The sequence below is a fragment of the Thunnus albacares genome, chromosome 8, assembly GCF_914725855.1.
Source record: "Thunnus albacares chromosome 8, fThuAlb1.1, whole genome shotgun sequence".
In the NCBI taxonomy this organism is placed as follows: Eukaryota; Metazoa; Chordata; class Actinopteri; order Scombriformes; family Scombridae; genus Thunnus; species Thunnus albacares.
Genome location: NC_058113.1, coordinates 30037897 through 30061126, shown reverse-complemented (window position 1 = coordinate 30061126; position 23230 = coordinate 30037897). Strand labels below are relative to the sequence as shown.

Here is a 23230-nt window from a genome sequence, read left to right as displayed (position 1 = left end):
CCCTGTTTCCTTTGCACAAGGTTGTAAAAGATAAAGGCAATAAATGAAAAGTGCAAAGCAAGAATCACTTTGAAGTTCTTCTACATGTTACATGGTGTGCTGTCTCTGTGTTATGGGTGCATAAATAGGTAGAGGTCTGCCTGCAATGAGTCAATGAATAAAGCTTTAGCTCAGTAGTCAGTGCAGTCATCTATGATCCAGGAGACTCCAGTTCGAGACCTGGTGTGGGGACCTGCTTCATAAGGTAGTTTACTCATGAACACTTATTGTAACATTTTAATTTTCTAAAATTAAAAGTGTCATAAAAACAAAAACAGGATTTTTAAGCCTCTTTCCACTTTTATTCGAATACAAATACAAATACAAATAATTTTGCTGCCTCAACAAATACAGATACAAATACAAATACTGGGATCTTTGCACATCCCTAGTATGCAATGACAAGAATCTACATGTACATCATTTATAGTGTTTGCAGAAATACAACCGAAAACACAGAATTTTAAGGGAAACAAACTTAAGTGTTAGTTTATTCCGCATATCCAAGAAATCAGGTGTAGAATTTGGGAACCACAGACCCATAAAAAACGCTGCTAGAAGCTACAGATTTAAAGCAGTGTATGTCTTATAACAACATACTCTCACTTTTTTTTCCTGTGTTGTTTGCTTGTTGCAAGTCTGACAGCGATGCAGTAATTATCTTACGCTGCATATTTACATCCTGCCTTATCCTGTCAGTTCAACTGGCTTCTCTGGGTTTCAGTGAGCCAGCATAAGTAAGTAGGTTTACCTGCAAATATTTGGAGTATCGGGAGCAAAATAGCTGGTGAAGCACTCCTTATGTCCTCGAGGCTTGGCAGGACATCAAACATGTTCTTCAGTTTTCGCCAGACATCATGTTTGCTCCTCAAATGCTCGCTGCTCTACTTGAGGCCGGACATTCAAGCAATTGTCTGAGGAGAGAATAAATCGTTACAGTACGTTTCTCTGCAGAGGGAAAAATCTTCCTGGGATTGTATGCATGTGTGAGTGAAGTCTCGTTTACCTTTCACTGACACCCATTTTCTGTGTGCTGTGGACAAGCCTGCCTGTTTGGCCATAACGATTGGGGTGTCTGAGCATAATGCAATTTGACCCGTTGCTAATGATGTCCTGACACTTGCTTAGCGGACCTCTACGTTTGGATAGCTGGCATCTAATTGGAAGTGACAGGACAGCACCTGTAGCTTGCCCTGCACAGTGTTTACTAGGAAAATGTTAGAGGTGACTGTGAGGGAAAGAAGACTGAAATGATCTGTGGTGGATTTTCTTCTGCACTTCATTCTTTTGCACTCACACTGCCCAGTACAGCCACAGTTCGTCACTGTCGGTTACTGAGCAGCTTGAGTAGAATAACAAAGGGATTATTCACGTTTTTGTGCTGTGTGTTACTCACTAGTAGTGATAGTCATGCATGGACAGCCAGTTCATGCTCAGGGTCCAGTAGCTAAAGATATCCTAGTAACAAATGTAGACATTTAAACAGGATTTTAAACCGCAGTAGCTCTTAGAAAGGTATTGCTGGAGCTTGGAAGTGAAGTCAGCTGTTGACCATGATGCAGTGTAACCTAGATGTCTAAAATAAGGTTAGATTATTTGACAGTCACACAGTTATCAGTGCAGTTGACCCAGCGGCCAGAGATTGTAGTGCTGTTTTTTTATCTTGGAAAAACAACAAACACTAAAGCCAATGAGGTAAACTAACTTGGCACTGAGTACACCAAATAGAGCTATGACTGCTATCTGGGAAAGTCAGACTAGAAAGGCAAACTCAAGACTCAGCCACCATGAAAACTCTGGCAGAGATACAGATAGGTGACAGTCAAAGGAAAGCCTAAATAAATGAGTGGAGAAACATAACAAATACAGGTGCTTATACAATATATAGGGCATTAGGGCTTAGTGAATGGTTCAATAAGTATGAAAATGTGAGTCACATAATGTCACCTTAGCAGTTACCAGATCTCAACCCAACATATCACCTATGGGAGACTTTGGAGCAACATGCTGCATTTCAGCTGCGTTTTTCAGTCATCCGTCACACACGCATCTGTAGAAACAGATACAGTTATATTTTAATCAGTACAGCTGTCTACACAGGTCTCAATATGTAACCCAAAGTATATTTTTAGGCTTGAAGTCCATTTTCTTCCCTTTTAGGCACCTACAGTGATTTTATATTGGGCCAAAACACAGTTGACCACACAGTACTGTAGCTGAACACCTCATGGGCAGAGGACTGGAGCTCTTCTAGAGACTTGTAGTGGGTCAACACCTTACTAAAACATTTTATGTTGTTGTTTTTTCCTTTCATTTGTCACCCATCCGTATCTGTGTGTGTACAGGCTCAGTGAAAGGTTACCATCCAACCCAGTGTGACATTATTTCACTGCCGTTGCTGATACAGTTTGGCCTCTGAACTGCTGATTGGGCGCTCAAAAAGCCATGAAGCATAGTCATCACCTTTAGGATGTGATTTTTGGATCAGTTTCAGTTCCTCAGTGTTTCAGACCAATAAGTCAATGTGTTTTGACACTGAGGTCAAAGTTCATGTGGAGAGGTGCTTTCAGAAGCAGATTTATAGCTGAGGTTTCTGGATTTTGTAAGCCAAAAACAACTAAACTATGGTGATATCTGTGACAAGCCCTTTCCTGTGATTGTTTAATCTTTTTTAAGTTACAAAATATTGTGTTCTGTCTTCCAAATGCTCTCAAACTTTTTTAAAGTATTCTGTTTTTAAGAGCTTGTCACCGGACAAATTTCTGCCCTGTTCAATAAATGAATCTGGTTTTAAATTTTGAAGGTTTAGAGCAGACAGGGCAACCGGAGCAGGATTCATTTAAATAAAACAAAGGAATGAGAAAACTAGCAGAGGGGTGAAAGGCAAATCTGTGTGAGAAAATGAAGCAGCAAACTCTTCACTTAAAGTCAGGCGGACAGTTTTACTTGATCAATAACAGCAGCGAAGCAGCTGAAGGTTGTTCCAACACATTTGTCCATCAGTGCAGACGACAGCACCTTTAAACTTTTCTATTTCTGGAAGCTTCCATCTCTGCTGCAGCCAGCTCCATAAAATGAACACCATTTTTTCTCACTCTCTTTATCACCCCTGCCCAGGCATCTCAAGGAGTTAAGAAGGAAAAGAAAAGACTCCATATTTTTTCTTATCCTCATTAGGCGCTCGCATAGAGCCCCCTTTTTTTCTTGCGGCCATCCCGCTTGCCTTTGTCTCTTAAATCTTTCTCCAGGCCAGGCAGCAGGAGTTGTGATGGAGCTGGTGCCATACAGGGTGTGATCTTCTCCGGCGATACTGATGCTCTGAAAAAGGTACTTCAGGAGGAGGAGGGGAAACAAATGTGCTTTTTGAGCTCACACATCCTGCGGCTTGGTATTCACAGTCGCAGCCAACTTAATTTCAGTAGGAATGGCTACTAATCAAGTAGCGAAGGCGTCATTTCACATTTTAAAGCTCATTTCAGTATCTAACATGCCTATAAATTCTGCAAGGGTGGTTACAGTTCTCTCATTTCAAAACGTCAGTATTTAGTTTGGCTATTGTGAAGTCACAGCCATCTGGATGCAGCAGAAATTGGCAACATAACAAAGGTGAAAAATGGAGGTGTTTATCATGTTTAAGCCACAGTAGGTACGATTTTAGAATAGAATTGAATTTATGCCACCCGTTCAGCCTAAATAATTTTTAGCTGCAGGACTTTTCTTAGATGTTCCATTTTGGGAGACTTTTACTCCACCACAATTCATAGAAAAATACTGTACATACTATTCTGTCATATATATCTGTTAGATATAATTAATAGTGAGCTTTACATGCAAACACATGATATAGGTAACATGACTACATAAAAATAGTCCTCACAGTTTTAAGCCATGATTACATAAAACAGGATTTGCTCAAATGTAAGGAGCAGGTATGAGGAAGTTGAGACTACTTAAAGGCCAAATTGAGCTCCATAATGTACTGTGAAGTAATAATGGGCTTGAAAAGAACATTGGCTGCAATGAGTACATATATTAACTTTCATTCTCACATTTTACTGAAAGTTGTTTAATGCGCAGCTTATTTAATGAAATATTGTGGTGCTGCTTTAATTGAACCTTGATTGACTAATTGTTGAATGATGATGATCACTACTGAATCAAATGACTGCATGGTTTGCTTGTTGTGCTGAAATTCTGCAAAATATCACCCACCGCTGCAGCTCTACAGGCCTTTTTGGCCTTTTTGAGCATAGCAGGAGTTTCGATGAAACATGCTCTCATAAACCCGCTGTGCTCTTCTTGAACATCATCAAGCGGCAGATAGAAGTCAGCAGCTAGCTGGTCAAGACTGTTGAACATCTAGTAGCTATATTTTTCTCAGGAGCTGGTGGAGATCAAGCCAGAGCTAAAAGAAGAGTGAAGATCGGGCTTAAATTCATCAGGCGGACAGAAACATGACTGCAAATGAGTGCTAGTGTTGTCCCCTATCTGCTGGTTGTGAGAATTAGCAGCTATTGGGAGTGTATCTATGTTCCCTGGTTCAATATTCTGTTAACACATGTTAAGTAAACTTCAAAAGGTTTTATGTTGTCGGGATTCATTTTCTCAGGACCCTATGTTCAACTGCATGATATGTTCCCTGAACATGCCCGTGCATACAAACACCTATTCTGATTTTCTGATATAAGTTAATAATATCTGTAATTATGTTTGTGCATAATTTGATTCCAGGTAATGTAGATTCCCATGCTGATGCACATTTGAGTCAAGGGCTAAATTCCACTGGGGAAGAATGACAATCTACACCATACCCTTATTGCCAATATCTAATTATTATTATTTATTATAGTCAAATGTAAGCACCAAAATGAAGAAAAGGCCATACCGTAGCCTATAAAAAAGAAAAATTGGTTGGTTTTAGTATGAATCTTTCTCAGTAAACAGCAAAAAACAAACAAAAAAAAACAGAGAAAACATTGGGATAGAATGAAAATAATAACCTGATAGGCAGGATCTCATTATTATGATTGTATTTGAACATCAGTGCCATGCCATACTGTAGACTGTAAAACACAGTAAATGGTCAAAAGGAACAAAATGTTTAATATGAACATGTCCCGGAGATAAATTGGGTTTAGTGAATGTGACAGGGAGAACTAGTAGCGACATGGATGAAAGTGAACCAGCCAACACTGCCGATGGAGCAGATTCATATATATAATATAATTTATAAAACAATTATAATTCTGTTGGCTGAATTGCTTTTTTCTTCTCTATCAATCTCTGTGTGTATCTGTCTGTGGCTTGCATGTGCATATTGTCACTCGAGAAAGCATATGAATCACCTGGAGAGGTACAAAAACTTCACTTCACCTGCTGTGAAAAGGAGATCAATGTCAGAGGAAGGCCCTTCACCGAAGCAACTTAAATTCTGGGAAACTAAGAGAGTGTCACAGAAAAGTGTTGATGATGCCATCATTAACTTTGTCATTCAAGATATGCATCCCCTCAGTATTGTCAAACAGGAGGGTTTTTATGCATCACCTACAACTAGATGTGGTTGTAATGTCTCATGGTACAGTTAAAAACAAAGTTGAGAAAGCAACACTGGCAATGAAGAATAATCTAAAGGCTGCCATGATTGCTGGACAGCACACAGATGGCGTTTCATTGGTGTCACAGCACATTGGATAGAGCCTGAAACTCTGGAGAGATGCGCTGCTGCTCTAGCATGCAAATAACTCAAAGGATCTCATACCTTTTCTGCACTAGCTGGTGCCATGAATGACATTCATGCGGAGTACAACATCCGTGAGAAGACTGTACACACAGTGTAATGGCTCAAATTTTATAAAAGCATTTCCAGTCTATGGTGAGATGGATGAAAACAATGATACAGAAACACTTGAGGGGGCCAAGTCAAACAGGAGAAGGAGATAACAGTGAAGAAGAGGGAGAGGGGGGAAAACATTGTGGGCGTTGAGTTTGTTGACGCTTGAACCATGTTGGATGAGGATGATGGCCTGGAATACTAACTGCCAAAGCACCATCACTGTGCCTGCCACCTTCTAAACCTGGTGTCAACAGTTGATGTCTTAGAAGCAACTGCCAATACAGTCTATAAGAGGCTCTCGCTTTCAGTGTTTTCAAAGTGCTGGACTCTCTGAAACAAGAGCGGCAGATCCACCACAGCTGTAGGGATAATCAAAGAAAAAGGCAAACTCCAGCTCTTGAGGCCAAATGAGACAAGGTGGAATAATCATTTCCTGGCTGTGGAGAGTATTGTAAGGATCATGAGAGAACAAAGAGAAGGAACCATTATAACTATGTGCAGTGCGCTAAAAATTCCCATGTATGTACCACTTTATTTTCAAAATGTATTCACTGCAATATGAGGTAATATTATTTATTAATATATGTTTTACAGTTAAGGATAGATTGAAATGGGCTTTTTTGTAATTAACATGTTTCCACTATGTATGAAAAGTGCTATATGTATTCACCTAAGGCAACTAACATTACAAAACAAAATTACCTTGAGATTTGGCTTCACCTGAAATACATGCAGATATTGGTGAAATAATGAAATAATACTATCCAGAAAAAAGACACATATCTATCTATGTATCTATCTATCTATCTATAGTAGTATCGATAGTCACAAACTACTAGTCACTGATGTCAATCTCCTTTTAAAAAGAGGCAGTTTTAGTTGTAGCTGGGCAGTCATGTGTAAAAATGTTTGACTTTTTGTAGCCATTGATAGTTTTGATAGGGGGGGGTTTCTGTTTTTGACAGGTTCACTCCTGCTGAGATTGTGTTTCTCAAAGAATATGTGAAGAATATGTGAAGCATTTGCAAAGGCGGTCGATGTTCTTCAGGGAGAGACAAGTGTGCAGATGGGATCACTGGTACCTACTGTAACACTACTCAAGGCTAAGCTCCAGCACCCTCACATTTCCTCCATGTTCTGTGGGCCTTCAAGCAGGATTTGAAAGGTGTTTTGGACAGATGGTTACTGATCCAGAACTTATTGCTGCTGCCATTCTTGTCCCCAAGTTCAGGACATGCTGGCCAAGTGACGAAGGCATCCGAAAACTTGGTAAGTGTTCCACCATCTGCTTTATGCTTTACATTTATTGAAGATAATAGAGGAAATTTTGGCATTTGAAGTATCTATAACATACTGAGCAATTGTTTTTCATGCAATAGCAACTAAAGGTCACATTCACTTGTGCAAACAAAATTACAAACCTTTGCTAATTCTCATGAATTGTGTATCAAAAATCATTTTACAAAACAAAATTTAATTCCATTATCTATTTTTTATGGGGGGAATGGTAAAATCCTTTGGTTTTGTATTGCATAGGTATTACATCAAAAGCCGTCTGAAGGAGCAACCCATGGTGCATCCAGTCGACACTTCCCATTCTTCAGAGGAGGACTTCTTTCTGCCCATCAAGTAGTGCAATGCTCAAGAAAACACCAAGCAGCTTGAGTTCTACCTGGTCTGGCCAGCTGATACCATGGATGTCCTGAAATCTTTCCCCAGCAGTGTGCAAATTTGTCTCTCAAGCTCAACACACTTCTACCTGCCTCAGCTGCGTGTTAGAGGCTTTTTAGCACTGTAGGACTGATTTTTAGACCCAAAGGGCACGCCTTGATTCAAAGAACTGTGAGAACCAGCTTCTGCTGAGGTTGAACAAAAGGTTTTTGTAGTCATGTAGGGATGAGAGAATTTTTAACAAAAGAGTTTAAGGCTTAATTAGACCTGAAGAGTGTTCTCATGTTCATGTTTCGAGTTCTGCTGCTGACATTGAAAACTGTGAATGGTGAACAGTACATGTAGAAAGTATAAGCGGGGAAAAAAAGGTTCATTCTTGGTTTCAGGGGGGCCGGTTGACCCCCAAACCTGCCTTGTAAAAAGCTGTCAGCCACAGAAAAGGTTACAGGTTACAGAGAAGTGAAAGAAGTGACCATCAGCAGGATGTTGTTGTACTAAATGTTTATCCAGCTGCTAAATGAGGAAGTTTATCATTATGTGAAAAGTGTTTTATTTTCTAATCCTGATTATAGTTGAAATTTCTTTTTTTTTTTAGATATGTTTTTTGGAGCAAAGTTAATGTTCATTATTTTAAGTATATTGTTTTTTATTTTATTTCAAGTTAGAATGATTTAACTTTAACAACACTCAAATTATATTAATATGACATGAGGTTCAATTAGCTTTGCACAGAAACAGCCTGTAGCAATGTCCTTCAGACAGCCACTTTTATACTTTTGAATACATGTCAGAGAATGTGTATACTTTTGCCACCTCTGTCTCTATCATTTAACTTAGTACTCTTAAAAATTAAAAAATTACAATTATCCATACAGAAAAATGTCAAAACCTGACAATTTTAGCTTAATGCTAAAGTCAACATGTCAGCTTTGTTTATGTGGCTTACTATTTACAATGACATTGACTGAAGAGATTGGTTACAAATCAGAAGTGAAAGGTCAAGGTGTCATTGTTCCTAAGTGGCACCATGTAGATTGTATTGTATCTTCCTTTTGTTGTGTTTGTTCTGTTTTCATATGACCGTTGGCCTTGTGAAATAAATCTTTTGGACGTTCCATTGATTGATAGGAAAGCAGCCTGTTGAGATGCGATTAACTGTGTATAACACATCAGATACAGGCTGTTTGCCCGCAGAGTCCTCATGTTGTGTTGAGTGTCGTTGTCAATACTGTGGATTAATGCATGGAGATAATCAGTATGTGTGAGTGTGTGTGAGCTGAGGAGTCGTTCTCTTTTCTATTACAGCCTATGGTGTGGATGGTACCCATCCATCAGTTCAAAGAGCAGAATAACCAAGAGTGACATTCAATTACGGTATGCTAATTTGTGTTCTTTATATATTTATTTGTGCTTCACCATTCATTTACTTAATTAACAATTTTGGACGTGAGCTATCATGAGCAGATTGCAATATTCTTTCCAATAACGGGCCATAATGAAATATATTATTAGCAATAAAGTTAATGGAACAAGCGAAGTGAGACTCCTCATCACCATTGGATGGATGGCAAATTAAGGATAATAAAGGGAACAAACAAAGAACACAGACTTTGGAAAATAGCTCCTGTAAATTATTGTTAAAGATTTCTCTCAAACATCTATAGGATGTGCGCTGTGATCTACACTTGCGTTGTATCATTGTGACACACAATGGCATCTACATTGTCCACCTGTCACTGGAAGGCCTAAAGAGAACCTTTTCCCTGGGTGGTTATTGCATATTGGACCTTGTTCTCAATTAAAATATAATTAAAGGGCTAAAAGAGAGGGCTGGATGTTTTGACAGGTCCAATAGAACTCAAGACGCTTGAAGTTAATTAAAAATATTTAGCTGCACTGTTCAATGTCTGCCATTCACTTGGAAATTTTCACTTAAGGCTTGATAATTATTGTCACTAGCTCCATTTTACGGCGATTTATCTAATTTTATAAAAGAACATCTTCCAAAAGAAATATTTCTTTGTTTTGATGAACATGGAGCTGAATCATGATGACATAAAATATAAAGGATCCACCTGAAACCTGAAATGGGTATGTAAATGATGGCAGGATGTTTAGCAGTTTTCAACCCATACAACAACCCAGACTTTATATTTAAATAAGTAAAACTTAATATATAAGTCTTGTGACTGTTTGATCATTGTGAGTCTTACCATGTAACCTTTAACTGAGATAACTTTAGCCTGATTACATAGTAAGGTACAATCAATGTAACAGAAGGGTTTGTTGAATATGTATGTTGGTCTTTAGGGGTATGAACAGAAAATTTGCTAACTGTTAAGTGTTTAGAAAGGCCAAGGCTGAAATGATGTGTTAGAGGGTAGCAAGATTGCCACAATACCTTAGAGGGGAACAAAACCAGATAAGGATGTTTACTGGAGGAAGCAGTCTTGACAAGAGGGAAGAGTTGTACAGTGTGCATACCACAAACTAACTTTGTGCTGTGTACCATGCTTCTGAGCATTAATAAAGTGTGACAATACTGTAAGACATTTTTGCCTCATTCCTCTTCGTCCGAGTGGAATTACAAAATTGCTACAAATTTGGGGGCTCATCCAGGATGCCTAAATCATTCTTTCCTCAATCCACCTTCCACACGGGTTGATCTGCGCACTGCTGGTGAGGGGATTCAAAAACACCCAAGCCCCAGGAAGTCTACCTCCCCTGAGGGTGGCTCATAACAACTTCCAGGGTGAGAAGAGACTGGTTGTGAGTTTGTGTATCCCATCAGTAGAGAATACAGTGTTGAAGACCATAAAAGGCACCTTAAGCTAAAGAGTAATGAACAGTCTGTAGGGGTGATGATCCCTAAATGGAATAATGAATAATATCAATGAATGTCATGTCTAGGAGATTTTTGTTTGCTGGGTAAGTGAATGACTACAAATTGACAAGAAAATGGGAGAAAGTTAGGGCAAACATTTGACTGACAAGTCTGATCTAATGGTATGTGCAAAATTATGCTTGAGAAATACTCCTGTAAACAGCTATCTCTGTGGGTAAAGCAATTTGGTTTTCCTGAAAATGGTAGTTTGAGTGTGGGTCAGATACAGAAACTACAAGATAAATTGGAGAAATATTAAAAATGAAATGTAAAAGTAAAATAGACTGGAAAGATAGAGATGAGCGAATTAACTACCACATACGCCAACTTTGCATATGCTGGGATGGGGTGCCTGTCACTTGTCCAAGATCACACCATCCGTAGTGAGCAGAAACTGAGAATGTCAGAGAAAAAAGAAACAGCAGAGTAAAACTTATCTTAATGACAAGCTCTAGCTGGCACAGGTCCAATCTCTACAAGGACCAAACAGAAGGAGAGGCAGAGGGCACGGTGGTCCACCTCTGAGCAGAGATCGAGCTCCGAGCAGATGATCACGCAATGCATGCCCTCAGGACGACAGATGCTGGAATTGTGGAGACCCTGACCAAGTCCAGTCCCTGTCAAGAGACTGTCCCAAACCAAGGAGAGAAAGGGGACCCACTGGACCCCCACGTGGTGTGACTGTCACTTACCCAAGAGGCTACAGAGAGGATGAGGCATGAAAGGCAGTAGAGGTGGAGGAGACTCCAGAGTCTGGTGAATGCACCCCAAACACCACACACACACACACTGATACACAGATACAAAGGAGTACTTAATATGACAAAAATAAGTAGTTTTTAAGTTTTGCCTGAAATGACTCTACTGGTAACAGGCAAAAAAAATAAATTTCTGGTTGACTCTAGGGCTACTGTTTGGGAGCATCAGGCACCACAGTAAAAGAATTATACACCATGCCACTAGGAAAAAAAAAAACATTCCTTCCTCTTTTCCAAATGTTGCCCTGTAAATCTCATAGCTCAAGACCTAATGGGTGCTTTAGGGTTGATCTTGTATTGTATCAGACTACCCCGGTCAATATGTACAATTAAGGTGTGGCACGTCACTGTACATGTACCAATGGGACCTGTTACCTTGGGGCCCAGGTCAGTAATCTCTGATCTGCTTGAGAAAGCACGTACACACATGACATCACAGCACATGTGCATGCAGACATCTGATTTGCACTGAACAGTCACAGTTAGTGAAGGAGCAGACACAGCGTTGAGAAACACTGGTTTCAGGAAGGGAAAGAAGCCGACTTCATGACTAGTGATTGGGTGTATTACACAAATATACAAATTTGTACATTGACAGTTGTGCCAACACCTACTATAACCAAATTCTTCAATGTACATAACTAAACACCACACGTGTCTCTGTCTAGAGCATGTGATCTGCAGTGGAAAGATTTTGGACCATGGGTGGCTCAGTGTTCACAAGATTGTACATGGGAGGATAGGGGAGAAGGAGTTCAGTATTCAGATTGAATGAAAACACACAGACACCCATTTCAGAGCACTCGCACTGCATTTAGCACAAACTACTAAATTTAAACAAGAGCAATGCCATTTTTAGGAGTGACAGGCTACTGTAGACAGTGGATCTGTGATTATGCATCCCTGGAGGCTCCACTTTTGTCTATTATGCATGGCCATGGACTGAGACCAACTGACAATGTGATGTGGGCAAAAGACGCTGACACAGGATTCACTTGACTAAAACAGACTCTGACTACCACACCTATACTGGGACTACCAGACCCAATCAGATCATTTACACAGACTGTAGATGAGAAAGGGGGTTTTATGATGTCTGTAGTGCTACAAGACCATGGCGGAAAACAACGACAGGTAGCATATTTTTCCTCAAAATATGACAGTGTAGCATCAGGTCTGCATCTCTGTCTGAGAGCAGTAGGTGCAGCAGGAAAAGCAATAATTGCTTCATGTGATACTGTGAGATATCAGACGGTCATGTTGTTAGTGCCACATTCTGTAGCTTCCATTCTGCTAGAGCAAAAAACAGCCCATTTGTCTCCAGCACACTGACTGAGATACAATAAAATGCTTTTTATCTTTGACTAATGTCAAGGTTAAATGTAGCACAGAACTAAAACCTGCTATTCTGCTCCCCACCACAGCTGATGGAGAGCCACATGATTGCTTAGCAGTCATAACACAAGTTTGCAGCCCAAGAGTAGATTTACAGGAAACACCTTTCCCTAACTGAGTATGTGTGGTATGTTGATGGTTCTGTCAGAGAGAAGGCAATCACAGCAGAAAATGAAGTTTGATATGCAGTAGAGAGTGATAATAACATCACTGAAAGTGCTCTGCACTAGCAACTGAATTGTATTCTTTAACCAGAGCTTGCATTTTAGCAGAAGGAAAAACATTAACTGTTTTTACTGACAGCAAATATGCCTCTGGAGTTGTTCATGATTTTGGCACACTTTGGAAACTAAGAAGATTTTTAATATCAGCTGGCAAGCCCATTTCACATGGACCTCTAATATACAATTTACTAAAAGCCAATCTACTCCCTACACCAATATCAGTCTGCAAATGTGAAGCTCAGACTATAAATATTGATCCTGTTTCTCTAGGTAATGCTCGAGTTGATGCAGCTGCAAAGGAAGCAGCCCAACAAACCAACATACTGCAAATGTCACAACTCACTGATGCTCTTCTTACAGATTTAGCTGAAGCATGGAGCCATGCTGATAACATGGAGACAGCAGCCTGGAAAAGGGCTGGGTGTACATATGTAAACAATATATGCTAGTCTGAGGATGGATGTCCCTGCCTGCCCAAATGTTTGTTTCCTTTTTATACAATATTGTCACATGGCAAAGACCATGTGACAAAAGGGGGGGTGGTGAATGCAGTAGCCACACACTGGTTCACTAGAGGCTTCAAAAATGACTCAGAAATTTTTTCTTCAAAATGTTTAATAAGTTTGACAAACAATGCCACAAGAGGGCGGGACACACTAGCCTCCAGCCATCCTCCCCCTGACCAACCGTTTGATCACTCACAAATGGATTTCATTGAACTAACACCATGTGAGGGAAAGAAATATTGTCTTGTGGTTGTGTTTTCTAAATGGGTTTGTTTCCCCCACAGGCAAAGCAAATGCCTCAGCAGTGGCAAAGGTGTTAGTGAGAAAAATCATTCCCAGATAGGGAATTCTACTAAGGATCAGCAGTGATAATGGAACTCATTTTGTAAATAATGCTATTAATCAACTTTCAACATTTCTGAGTATCAATGTGAAACAGCATTGTGCCTATCACCCACAGAGCAGTGGAGCAGTTGAAAAAGAAAATGGGACAAAAATTGAGACAGGACTCACATGGATAAAAGCAGGAAGAGTAAGGGCCAAAACAGGTCTGCCACCATTTGAGATTCTCATTGGTAGACCTATGAACACAGGAATGGCGCTCCTCTATGAAAATCAAGTCCTCAGCTCAAACCTCCTGGAAGATGTAAAGCTTAATTACTGTGTGCACTTAATCAAAATTTCGAGCTCCAGCATGTAGGAGAACGTATGATGGCTACAAAACATGCAAAAAACACAAGAGGCCCTCTCTAGAGCCAGTGTTTGGTTTGTCCATTCTGGGCTACTGCAGAAACATGGCAGTGCAACATGACAACATGACTCTGTGGAAGAGGACCTTTTCCCTAAGTACAGATAGGTGACAAATGAACAGAAAAACCAGAACAAATGAGTGGATAAACATAATGAATGCAGATGCTTCCACACAGGTGCATTGCATGGCACAATTAAGCAATTAACATCCAATCATGGTCTTTGGCATGTATAAAAATGCTGAGCAGGCCCAGTTGATTCTGATTTTGTATCAAGATGACAAGAGGATCTAGATGACTTTGAAAGAGGGTTCATTGTTTGGGCACGAATAGCAGGAGCTTCAGTAACAAAGATTGCTCAAATGGCTAGTGTTTCACTAGGAACAGTGACTAAAGTGACATCTGCATTTTGATCTGTCAGATCATCAGTAAATAGGGTCGGAAATTGTGGTTGACCTTGCACATTCAATGCCCATGATGCTTGTGCGTTAGTGCGATGTATAAGGAAAAACAGAAGAGCAACTCTTCATTGGTTGACTGAGAATGTCAATCCAGGATGTGATCAGACTGTGTCAGCAAGAACAGTCCAGAGGGGGATATTATAATAGGATTTCGGTGCATAAACCCCTCAATACAAAGATGAATGCACATTTTAGAGTTCAGTGGTGCAAAAACCATAGGCACTGGTCTACAGAGATGTGGAAAAAAGTGATATGGTCAAATGAGTCATCCCTCACTATATTCTCAACAAGTGGGTGAGTGCATGTGTGGTGTATATCAAGAGAATGGTACAGTGAGGGGATCCGATGGCTCTGTTATACTATGGGGGGTATTTTGCTGACATTATTTGGGTCCACTTGTCCCCTTAGAGGGAAGGGTCACTGTAAATCAATACAAAGTTGTTCTGAGTGGTCACCTTTATCCTATGATGAAACATTTCTATCCTGATGGGAGTGGTCTCTTCCAGGATGACAATGCCCAAATTCACAGGGCACAAGGGGTCACTGAATGGTTTGATGACTATGAAAATGATGTGAATCATATGCTATGGCCTTCGCAGTCACCAGATCTCAACCCAACTGAACACCTATGAGAGATTTTGGACCGACGTGTTAGACAGCGCTCTCTACCACCTCAATCACAACACCAAATGAGGGAATATCTTTTGTAAGACTGGTGTTCATCCCTCCAGAAGAGTTCCAGAGACTTGTAGAATCAATGCAAAGGCACATTGCTGCTGTTTTGATGGCATGTGGTGGCCCAACACTCTACTAAGACGTTGTTTTTTTCTTTAATTTGTCACCTGTCTGGATATAAAGGGCTCATTCTAAGGTAATAAAAACATAACAATTCTTATTTTCAGGTGATTATACACTAATTCAAACATACATATGAATATTATATTCCATTTCTGCCAATAGATCCCCCTAAATCTATTTGGACAACAGATAAGAACATTTTTGATTTAAAACACTGACTTGTAATATTGTACAGACAATGCCTGATGACAGGCCCTGGCATCCTTTCAGGATGACAGGCTGTAGTCTCAGGGGGCCAACATGTTGTCTTAGGATCTTAGTCCATGCAATTGTCCCAATTGTATTATTTCTTGAACCAAAGAACAGTGACAATGTCAGCACAACCACCTCACTCCGTTTTCAACATAGACATTTTTTTGAGTTTTATGGTTGATTAAGAACAATAAAAAAGGGAGGATTGTGAATACAGTTACTGCACATGTTTAATTTTCACTGTCTTTGACCATTCTTAATTTTACCATATACCCTTTAACTGAGAGAACTTTAACCTGATTATGTACAGTATTAAGGTGCTATGTAACATAACAGAAGGGTTCATAGAATGTGTATCTTGGTCTTGTGAGCATTGAATTTGCTAACTGTTAACTGTTTAGAAAGTCCAAGGCTGAAATGATGTGTCAGAGGGTAGCAAGAGTGCCAAAACCAGATAGGGATATTTACTGGAAGACGCAGTCTTGACAAGAGGGAAGAGATTTTTGTTTTGTTGCTCTTTGTCAGAGTGGAATTGCAAAATTGCCACAACAGACTATTATGAGAAAGATACTTGAATATAGAAAAACATTAAGGTAACAAATTGCAATGTCTAAATTTTAATTTAGCTTCAATATTTAGACAGGTTTTCAGTGAGTCCTTATTAATCATCATCTTCTCACGTCTGAAGTGTATTGGCCAGTCTGGATTCTCAACAATATGACCCAAATCACATTTACTAAAATTGTCATCTCCTGAAACATTCTGAGAAGCATTAAACAGTATTTTTTCCCCTCTAAGTGCAAGTCGTACTACGCTAATTGGATGGGAAGAAACCAAGCTGCAGTGGATGTGCTGACCTTTGAAACCAAGTTGGACGTACAGTACAGTGAGGAGGAACTGTCTTTGATGTTAGGATGTTGAAGTTCTGAAAATGAAAGCAGATTTTCACTTTGAGTTAAACCTGTGTTTTTTCCTATATTTAATTTATTAGGTGTCATCCCACAATTCCCAATTGGTTTAGACCAATCATTGACTTTGTACATAATGCACCTCATTTTGTGGTGGGCATGGGTAGGCCTGTGTGTTGTTTTTATATGTATATACTCAAATGTTTCATCTGGAAAAAAAAAACTGTTTGCTTATGATTTACCATTTTAGATTTTTAAGCATCTACTGTTATTTCTGGCTTCTGCATATTCTATTATTGTAACAACTCTTCACCAACTGGGATTTATCTGATGATTTGGTGGTTCAGAGATGTGCAGATATGTATGTAGGTTAAAACTTGAGTGAATATTCTTTGGACCTCTACCTCACATATGAATTACATATATTTCAATATCAATCAGGTCTTCTCTACACGTTGCAACATAGTCATTGATTTAGCCCAGTTTTTGTCAAGGTGTCTTCATACTTCGAAATCACCACACCGAGGCTTACTGGGAACCTGCCTGCTGAGTGAATGAGTTACAGACATGTCCCGTAATTTACAACTTGCAGAGCATTTCCTGGAAATGGATATTGAGGCATTCATCAGAGAAATAGCCGACCATGATATATCTGCTCTTGACATAAAACCTGATGTGAAAGTGTTGAGACTTGGAAAATGTGATATAAAACTAAAGTAAAAATCACTGCAATAACTTACTAATGACACAAATGTATAGCCTGTGCGTCGACCGCAGATGCCACTGATTTTTTTAATGAACTGGCCCAGACTAACCTCCTCCCCTGGTTAATTTAGCATTCTATTATAATATTCGAATGACAAAAACTACATTTTGCTATCATTGCCTCTCCGCTCATCACCTTGTCCGAAAGCCTGAGCCCTGCAGTATGAATAATGAAAGCACTGATTTCCGAGTCTTGCTGGCTCTCCAGCAGCAACCAGGAGCAGCTCCATTAAAGAATGAAAAGGCAGGTCTCTTTTGTTACTCCCAGATCTCCCCATTATTGAAGAATCCCATTAAACTACAGAAGAAGGTGACTTTTCCTTTCAGTGTGATGACACATGGAAAGAGGCCCCTGTCAGGTCAGAGATGGGGGCCGCTGATGAGGCCGGTGAGGAGGTTTAGGCCTGAGAGGGAAGGAGTTATTGATTGACTGAGCCAGCACTGCGTCTCCTGCACTCTGTCAATCACCTGCGGACCCTTTCCTTTGTTGCTCTCTTTTCTTCCGGCCACTGGTGATCACCCATTTCCAGAACGTTCTCTGCTGAGTCTGTGCCCTCATTTAACTTCATTACTGCAGGGCTGACAACCAGGCAGCAAGGGGGACAAATAGCATCCTTCGACCCTGCATGGTCGCCATCTCCTGGAGACACCTTTCCTGCCACCATCCATCCTCAGTCCCCTCCGTCTTTTCACTTTCTTCTTCTTTGTGGTTATTCTATCACTGTCTCTGCCTTCTTTTGCTGCCCTCCCCGTTGCGCCCACAAATGCAGCTCAGCGTCATTGATAACAGTCTGACAGACCACAGTGGAGGGCTGGCGTCAGCTCCTCACCCCCGTCCCATCTTCCCCTTAACTCGACACCTTGCCTTTCTCATCAAGGTCACCCTGCTGCCTGTCGCTGCAGAGAGGGGGAGACTGTCAGGTTGTGAATGGGAGGCTTTCACCTGTCACTACTTGTTTCCTTGCAGTGGTTTCTTACTCCTACAAAAACCATAGCAGTAATTTGATTTAGCACTGTGCAGCCTGTCCGTCAGCATAAAATAACAGCTGACAGAATTCAATTCAGACTCGATGTTCACTGTGATGGATTCATTGCTCAAACAAATTTGAAGAATCTGCTAATTGATTTTCATATTTTCCAGAAATGAATGTAAGCCAATAGCTGCCTGGAGTGGTAGAAAAAGTCCATACATTTTTTTAAACAGGGTTGCAGGTTTGCAGTGATGTAAGCTATACAAAATTTAGAGATGGACTTACACCATACCAGCATGAAATCTGAAAGAGTCTATGGTGTTGAGGCTGTGTATATGTGTGTGTGTGTGTGTGTGTGTTCCACTGCAGCTGACTTGCACCTCTTCAAACATGTAACTACACATCAAGCTAAGGTGGTGACGAGGATAACACATGGAGACTGCAAGGATTGTGTTTGCTCACCTTGGCTTCTTGTGTTTTTCTTTTACATTTGTTCAACTCTTGATAGTGAACACAATATCAAGCCAGTTAAAGATGCTCAGTAATCTGCTGCTTTTTAGTTTCTTCCTTTAACCATTTCATCTGCAAACCTTCTGCACATCGCTTTCCATCACAAATAGAATGAAAGTATGGAAACATGATTATCTTTGGTATTAATGATTGTACACCCTTTGTCTTCTATTCAGTAGTGAGACAATGCAGTTCCTTCCATTGTCTTGCTATATCACAAAGTGGATTGACACCATAATAAGGGCGTTTTCAGGCCTGTGCTGTTTAGTCCAATTGAATTTTCCACTTTGGTGCAATTTGTTTGGGAAGATCTGAACACAGCAATCATACTTGGGTGCAGACCAAAACAATTGTACCGAGACCCTTTGAGGAAGTGGTCTCAGTCCGGTCCCAAATGAACTCTATAGCGCTTTGTTTGTGGTGAGAAGGTGATCCAACCTCAATTTTAGCTAAATTAACAATCCATGCAGTTGCTTTTTGCAGTCTTGTTTGTCTCATTCAGTAACAATTTATAACAATATCCACTTTCTTCAGGTACGCTGTGCTAACCGTCCTTGGAGCTCAAGATGCCTGTACCATCGTATCCCCAACATGACCTCCTTAATTAGGATGTGTGGCAGGAAAAGGAACAAGTCCCAAGCAAACTCTGTTGTGTTTACTTCTCTAGAAGCTGTAGACTCTCTGCCCTCTGTGGAGTATCTGCGCTGCTGTCATATATTTAGCACCTAACTTCAAACCAAAGTGTCTTGCACCTTCAGTTGTAACTGGCAAAAGGAAAGTAACACTTGAGGCGATGTGAAAATTCTGTCTCTCTCATAAATGCACAGCGACACACAGTGCACTTCAGCGTGGCTCAGCGATGATGAATCACAACATACATATACACAGTAGACCTGCACACACATACAGAACAGTGTTTGAAGATTTTTTTTTCAGAGTGCTACATATCCTTTGGGAAGACAAGTGAAAACTACTGGAGCTACAAGTACTGGTTTTCTGTTTGTCACCTGTTTTGTTTGTGAATTTGACCAAAATAACAGCTTATTATGAAGATATACATGTATAAATAAATCATTTTATAAATCTGAGACTCTCCCTTATCATAAAGAAAACAAGTCACCTCAGATGATGGAGGCCTACAGTTCAAAGTCTCTATGTCAGAAGATGCGGGTGGCTTTCCTGCACAAGAGGATATGACTAATGTAGATTCATTTAGTGCACTTCAGTGCACTTCAGTGCACTTATGATGTATTTCCTTGCAATTCAGTTGTGTGAAAAGCATGTAGGCCTATATATGAAGTAATTGCTAGTTGCTCAAAATGATGATTATAATTAATGGCCTGTGTGGCCGTTTGGAAATGAAGTGATTTTAAGAAACTTATTTTTAGTGCCCATCCACACAGATCATCATCATCATCATCATCAGTCTGATCTAAAAAAAGTCACAGTAATGTAGGGTCTCTGTCACAGCAGAAAAATAAAGAAAACATTTTTTGATCAAAAATTAGTTTAAATTTTAATTTTAACTTTAATCCATTTACTAAATTAAACTGCTCAGATGAAGATGATAATTAATCATTTTGAATTCACTGATATTTGGAAATTATTACCTCAGTATAGTTAATCAGTATTTTGGATATACTGTGTGTCCTGGTCATGAGTAAGATTTGTAATTAGCTTTTGATAGTTCAGGGATCAATAGTTCTGTCCAACCTCTACTTGAATTAGTGGTTACTCGGCTGTGATAGGCCTTAGCACATTGGGTTTAAGGGAAATGTTCCTCCATTTCCTCTGAAGTTAATGAAGTGACGCCTGCGAGGTGGTTCAAGTAGCCCGACTAGAGCTTTTCTCAATCTAACGTATATCCAACGCACCCTTATGAACATGGCAGCGCATTTAAGTCGTCAGTGCTCTGCTGACACTTTGCTGCATAACTGCTGCCACATGCTTGCTTGCTGACATTACAGCTGCTGCTGCTGTTCATATAGCATTTTCAAAAGCTCCACCTCCACCCCAGCATCCACCTGTAGGCTCTGAGTCCATCTTCCTCTGGGGGGAGTAAGTATTGTTGCTCCACCATCCCTGCTATGTGAGATCAGAGCGACCAGGTCAGAACCTAGACTCCCAACACTAATGACTGACTGAACTATCATAATGTATATAATGAACACCCAGAAGAAAAGTTACAGTCAGCATCATTACAAAATGATAAGAAAATAAATACAAAAAAATAATTCTTTTGATTGGAAACACACTGAATATGGCTTCACGCTCAGAGAAGGTGCTTTGTATCGAAGCGTGACACCATATCGTCTCACACATTTTCATGTTAATGTTTTTTTCTTCACAAAATGTACGGTTAATGAAGTGCTTCAGCCATTATTAGCAAGTCTGGTTCGTTCGGCGTGCTGTTTGGGAGGAGGCGGTGGTTTTGAATTTCAGTTTGTTTACTATGTGTGAAAATATTCAGAGAGAAAACAGGCAAGGAGTCCACGTTGATTAAGATTTAATAGACCCAGAAAAAAAACATCTACATGTCATCACGGCTGTCATTTTGATTTGAAGTGCTAAAATGAAGCAGTATTTTTACATATTGTGATGAGGACACTTCCACTGACTTAGGATTGGACTCCTTTAACATGGCTCATGATGGACCCTAACCCTAAGCATCAAAATCAATGCAGCAGAAGCAGAGATATTGTCTTCTTTATTCCATGCATTTATATTCCCTGTCAAAACTTGGAACCTACATTACCCACAATGCAACTTGACAGCCGGCAGTCTGTTGGAGATTCGGGTGTATTATGCTAGTAGCCACTAATATAGCTAAGTTCAAACAAGTAGACTTCAGCTCCGACTGAATTTTATCAGACTTTGGGCAGCTCCCTCTTGAGACACAAAAGGCTTTATACTTTTTTTTTACCCAAAGACCTGAAAAGAGACTTTAATGTATAAAATTATTGACATTCTCCTTTAAGTAGTATGCACTAACTGGAACTTGCACACCTGCTGATCATCACACTAATGACCAGAGGCTCAACACATCCCTGAACAGTTGTGTATACAAGCTGCCACTAACTGCAAAAAATAATAATAGTAATGATAATTATTTGGGCAAATTGGCAGAGGGATATAGGAAATTACAGACACTATTTGCAGCTATTCTGGTCTAATTAGGGTATATTTTTACATAATCATATTGTATAGTGTGAAAATACAAACTAGTTTTTACCAGTAAGAGGTAGATCACGTCTTATAGTTATACAATTACACTGTGTTGGGACAATACTTGAATTTTTTCTGGTGAAATCAATATAAACTTTTTTAGTAATGCAAAAAGGAAGCAGAGCAAGTAGAACATTTTCTAAAAAGCTTGGTGATGGACCTTTTTCACTTCATCATATTTACATGCAGTATAATAATAGTTCATCATAAAGATACATGTTGTTATTTTGTCTACAGTGACGTCACACGGTTTCTGCATCTTTTTGGAGCCTCTTCAATAAGAGACGGCAAAGTTTCGTCTCCAAACTGAATTTCTTATTTTCATCTCACCCATGTCTTTCTGCCTCATTAGCAGACCTCATATGGTTCATCACATATTTCATTCAGTGTTGACTCAGTCATATCACACTGATTCATATGTTAATATGTTCCTGAGACGACCCCCCATGGCTCGCGCAGAGAGCTCAAGATATTCCTTCTTGCGCCATGCTCTGTTTGTCTTCTCCTTTCACAGCAACCAAACTCACCGTGAAAACTGAGCTTTATCATTCCTCCCACCCACCAGATTCTGTTGACCTATCTTGTTTTTTTTTTCAAGCTGTAGTAAAGGCATTTCTGGGATAAACAATCCATTGAAATGTCACCAGATTCCATGGAGTCCCAGAGAGCTGCGTCCCCCAGCCGGAGGGACTGGCATGTAGACATTAGACATTAAGCAGCATTTCATATCATATTATGGTGTGACAACAGCATCATACATCTCCAGCTTTCAGAAATGCCATTCTCAAATGGTGGGCTATGAAGCATATCATATTGATATTATATACTGTAGATCACAGCCTGAGTCCACAGGCAGCTGCAGGGAGCCACAGACGGTGTTGTGCTTTGTGTCAGCTGCACAAGTTTCATTCAAATCATTATGTGAATGTTACAGTGAGGCAGAGACAAAGGCACTTGACACTGTGTGCCTCTGATTTAAAGCTAAGCCTCTGCTGAGAAATTTACTTGCACATTTAATGAGACCTTGACGAAAGGCGGAAAAATATCGGACTTTTCTTCTCTTCTGTATTCTATTTCGAGTGTGTTCCCTCTGCCAGCATCCAGGACAGTCTAATATCAGGTTGCTTGTAAACAAAAGCTCTGTTTGCGTCCGTCTCTGCATTGTAAATGTGCCATCTGGAAGGAAAAGGGAATGCATTTTTCTCTAAGAATAGTTTTCATATGAGCTTATGTATGAATCACACAGAGATCTGGATCTTCTGAAGGACGGTGGTCCACCTG

At 39.9% G+C, this 23230-nt stretch overlaps 1 long non-coding RNA gene across 1 annotated transcript; it reads left to right on the top strand.

Moving 5' to 3' along the window:
* The first annotated feature begins 398 nt into the window (after window positions 1-398).
* On the top strand, window positions 399-10058 carry LOC122986678. The gene is made up of 3 exons (XR_006404347.1): window positions 399-3366; window positions 5369-7141; window positions 7409-10058. It is a non-coding gene; the product is annotated as an uncharacterized LOC122986678 (long non-coding RNA).
* The last annotated feature ends 13172 nt before the right edge of the window (window positions 10059-23230 follow it).